Raw genomic sequence first — 4,809 nt, 5'->3', positions numbered from 1 at the left:
AGAAACCTCCACAAACTGTGACCTAAACAAACGTTCCCTTCCTTAATTTTGAGTGTTGGGTATTTTGTCCCAGCAATGAGAGAAAAGTAACCAAGACAGAATGAATTATAAAAGGATAAGGGACCTAGGGGTGTAAATCAGTGACAGAAAATTTGCACAGCATAAAGGAAAAGGAAATCAGGAATGGAAGTTAAGAATCAAAACACAAAAATTTCTTCCTCACCTAGCATGGTGATACTCAACTGTAATACCAGTACTTGGGAGGCTAAGGGAGGAGGTCTGAATTTAATGTCAGGCTGGTTTACATAGTTTAAGGCCAACTGAATTATATAATGTGATCCTGTCTCAAAAAAAAAAGCCTGGCATGGTGACACATGCCTGTAATCCCAACAGTTGGGAGGCTGAGGCAGGAGATTACTGCGCGTTTTCAAGATCACAAAGTGAACTCAAGGCCAGCCTGAACTGCGCAGCAAGATGCTGTCTCAAAAAGACCAAACAAAACAAAAAACCCCCAAATAAAAACTTCCTCCAAAGTATTATTCCATACTTAACTATCTTTTTACATTTGGGGTACTAAGAATTGAATCTAGGACCTTGTCACTGGGCTACATCTTCATGTCTATCTTTTGTTTATTTAATTTTCTACATAGTCCTTTATTATTTCTGATTTTTTATACAATAGAGTACCACTCTGCTACAAAGAAGGATACTCTCAAGGCATTTCTGCTCTTAAGTAAATGAGACATACTTGTGTAAGTACCACGTTGTTTCTCTCATGTGGGAAACTGAAAGTGTAAATTAGGACCAAAATATATCATAAGAATTGTGAAATAGGAAGAAAATGTTTAACTGGGAAGGGGAAGAAAGTAGATGGAAAAATAAACATTAAAGAGAAAAGGAGAACATGAAAACAAAGCTTTTGTAAGAGGGAAGGAAAGGAGGGTAGGGAATGAGGGAACAAAACTGTTTCACCTCTTTATACTGACGTATCTTTATTTATTGAGGTTTTTCTCTCTGTAAGATGGTCTCAGTGATTCAGGCTGCCCTTGAACTCACTGCGTAGCCCAGCGTGGCCTCAGGAAATTGTCACAGTCCTCCTGCTTCATCCTCCCAAATGCTACGATTACAGGCCTGCACCACCACTCCCGGCTCCCCGAGTTTGAGATATAAAGTTCAGAGGTATCTGCAGCAACCCCTCAGTATTTCAATCATTACCCAAAGAACAAGAAAACTCCTGAAATTGTAAATTGTTTAGAAAGAAAAGAAAGAAAATTTCCTTCTCTGCTGGCAAACAGGAAATTGGAGAAGACAAACACCAAAATTTGAAGTAATGGACCCAGCAAGGCTTTCTCAGCAGCAGGGTGAGCCTGCAGCCCTGTCCTCCCATCCCTGCCATGAGAGACCCAGACTGGAATAGAGTGGAGGATGAAGTCATTCCTCAAGGTGTGTACTTCTCTCCTAGTCCTCTAAAAGAAAATTCCAGAAAATTTTGGAAGGCCTCAGGTGAGCAGAAGGTGAAGGGCGACCAGCGGGGTGTGCAGCCCTGGGGGAGGCGGATATCAGGTCTGATGATTGGAATGGAGGCTCACACAATGTAGGGCCTTTGTTTTGCGTTTATCTTGAAAAGCACAGGGAAGCCAGGAGCTGAAGGACTCTGCTGAAGGTCAGGTTTGTATCTGAAAAGCCTGCCTCCAGAGCAAAGATCAGCCAGAGGGCAGATGGTGAGTGCTGTCCTTCAGGATTTTACTTTCACAGATGTTCAACTCTGATTGGGGATGAGGTAAAATGGACTTGGGAGGCTGAGGCAGGAAGGTTGCCATGAGTTTAAGGCCAATTTGGGCCATGTATGCAAACCCTGCCACACACACACACACACACACAAAACCAACCAATGTGATTCTCAAACTGATACTTACCAGTGAATTACCACTGTCCTTGTTCATTTTGTTGTTTTTTGAGAAAATCATGCTGTGTAGCACAAGTTAGCCTCCAACTCACAGCCTTGAGTGCTGTCTCCAGAATGCTAGGATTATTTTTTTTTTTACATCAGATGGGTAATGTGCCAATGTCGTAACAAGGTTCAAAGGAGGCACATGTCATGCATGGAGCATGAACACCCAATCATCACGATTATGAACCTGAGGATCAATGCTAGGATTATTTATGCAAACCACAAAGGTAGGCTCCTCCCGCATCTTTTATATTAAACATCTTATAGACCAGGGGTGTAGATCAGTAGCAGAGCAGCTGCTGAGCATGTGTGAAGTCCTGGATTCAGTCCTCAGCACCATACCCCCGACCCCCCAAAGAAAAAGCATGTAGCTCAGCAGCACAGCGCCTGCCTGACAGGCACAAGGTCCTGAGTTCAATTTCCAGTACCAAAAAAAAAAAAAAAAAAAAAAAAAAACACCAAAAAAAGCATGAACTAAATAATGAATTAACTGAATATTAATTAAAATGGGTTTGGTGACACACATCTATAATCCCAGAATTTGGGAGACCAAGGCAGGAGAATTGCTTTGAGTTCAAGATCAGCCTGAATTATGCAAACAAACAAACTAACAAAAAATAAAGTATTAAATGAGCCAGGCATAGTATTAAATGAGCCTATAATCAATCCCAGCACTGAGGAGGCTGAGGCAAGATTGCTATGAACTCAAGGCCATCCTGAACTACCTAGTGAGAACGTGCCTCAAACAAAGAAAACAACAGAAAAAAACCTATTAACTGATCTATGAGATTTCAGACCTAAGACCCTGAGAAAGATTTTTGTTTTTGTTTCTCAGAAAGGATCTCGATTCCTCAACCTGCACTGTGCTGGGATTACAGGCAGGCATGCACCACCACACCTAGATTTTGGCTTGTTTGTTTTTGATACAGGGTCTGAAATTTTCCAAGTGGGAGTTAAATTTGCAATCCTGCCTCCGCCTCTCTCAGTACTGCAATTACAAGCATAAACCAGAATGCCTGGCTTGCTTATTTATTTATTTATTTTTGTTTGGAATTGAATGGTAGAAGTGTGACTGTATAAAAGGCTGAACTTGCTGGAAACAGAGATGCACTTCTGTAATCCTAGCACTTGGGAGGCTGAGGCAGAAGGATCACAAATTCAAGGCCAACCTGGGCTACCTGGTAAGAATGTCTCAGATAAAATAGGTAAATAAATAAAAAAGGTTATGAACTCCCACTAACATACCAAGTGGGAAGCCTCTTCAGATCCTTTTCTAAGTGGCATCCTTTCCTTCTTCTCCTTAAGCTCAGGGCAAGACCCTCTAGTTATGGTCTGATGATTCATTTCAGCTAAGATAGATCAGATATTTCCTCTGTAACCAGGTCTCATACAGAAAGGCAGAGAATGTTTAGAGTAATTTTTTTTTTTTTAGACCCAGATTCTTCGGTAGTTCAGGGTCCTAAACTCTCAGTGATCCTCCTGCCTCAGCTTCTTGAGTGCTAGAATTATTTATATGGGCCACCATGTTGGGCAGATCTTTTTATCTCTGATATCCTTTGAATTTCATTTAGTCCCAAGTACTTTGGGGTAGTGGGTAGTGTTTATTGAGTCTTAAAGTAGCAATATCTATGTATCTATAGATACAGATATATATCCCTGTACCACTGATCTGAGTGTCTCCAGCCCAGAACTACTTGCCCTTCTTGCAAAAAAATTGCCTCTACGTGTTCCTCTCTGAAGGACACATCTAGATGAAGGACAGTACACAAGTATGTGAGGAGTTCTGAGAAGCAGAAGAAGTTGCAGAGAAAGCAGTCTGGTCATATGTGGTGGGAGGGTGCTGTGCTATGAAATGAAGACAGTGGTCACCTGAGGATTTGTGTGTTCAGGTCTTAGCTCCATTCTCTTACTTGGTTAATAGAGCCCACTTACAATCAGATGTGAGTCAGCCTATCAGTGGGAGCTACAAAATCAAAACAACAACAACAAATCAGTGGCAAGCACGACGTGTTAATGACTTACACAAAGAAAATGAGCGGGGAGTGGTAGCACATGCCTGTAATCCCAATGCTTCTGGAGGCTGAGGCAGAAAGATCTAAAATTAAAACCTAGGTTCAGCAATTTAGCTACCTAGTGAGACTTGACTCAAGAGAAGGAAAATTTTATGAGCTGAGCTGGTAGCATATATCTGTAATCCTCATTTGGGAGGCTGAGGAGGATGGACCATCGTTAGTTTGAGGCCAGTTTGCACTACACAGTGAGTTCAAGGTCAGCCAGAATCACACAAGACCTTGTCTCAAAAAATAAAAGTAGAAGCCAAGCATGGTGACTCACGTCTGTAATCCTAGCACTCAAGAGGCTAAAGCTGGAGGATCATTGCAAGTTCAAGACCAGCCTGAACTGCACAGTGAGACCCTGTCTCAAAAAGACAAAAAAAAAAAAAAAAAAAAAGCAGCTGGGCATGGTGGTGCATGCCTGCAATCCCAGCACGCAAGAGACTGAGGCAGGAGGACTGTTGAAAATTTGAGGCCAATCTGGGCTACAAAGTGAGCTCAAGGCCAGCCTGAACTGCATAGTGAGGTCCTGTCTCAAAAAAACAAAAACAAAAGAAAGAAACAGACAAAGAAAAATGAAAATGAAAAAAGAAAAAGAAAGAAACAAAGAAAAAAGAACAGCCTAAGAGTCTGAGGGTCAATTTGCCAAGCAGGCACTTTACAGCTATGTCTCCGGCCAGGCTCTGTGCTTTTCGTTGCTGTTGGCCTTGGATATTTGTTAAGTAAGTGATAACATCCTAATTTTATCCCACTGGGTTGTAACAATTAAAAAAAAAAAACATATATAATGTGCTGCACCAACCA

The 4,809-nt window shown here is 41.6% G+C and overlaps 1 non-coding gene across 1 annotated transcript; it reads right to left on the bottom strand.

Moving 5' to 3' along the window:
* Nucleotides 1-2,044: 2,044 nt before the first annotated feature.
* LOC111756667 (small nucleolar RNA U13) lies at nucleotides 2,045-2,146 on the bottom strand. The gene has a single exon (XR_002791089.1). It is a non-coding gene; the product is annotated as a small nucleolar RNA U13 (small nucleolar RNA).
* Between the last annotated feature and the right edge of the window lie 2,663 nt (nucleotides 2,147-4,809).

This window comes from Cavia porcellus, unplaced genomic scaffold (assembly GCF_034190915.1).
Source record: "Cavia porcellus strain 051 isolate PalLab524CR breed Dunkin Hartley unplaced genomic scaffold, mCavPor4.1 scaffold_15, whole genome shotgun sequence".
Taxonomy (NCBI): Eukaryota; Metazoa; Chordata; class Mammalia; order Rodentia; family Caviidae; genus Cavia; species Cavia porcellus.
Note: the sequence above shows the minus strand (reverse complement) of the source record. Positions and strands in the feature narration are given on the sequence as shown.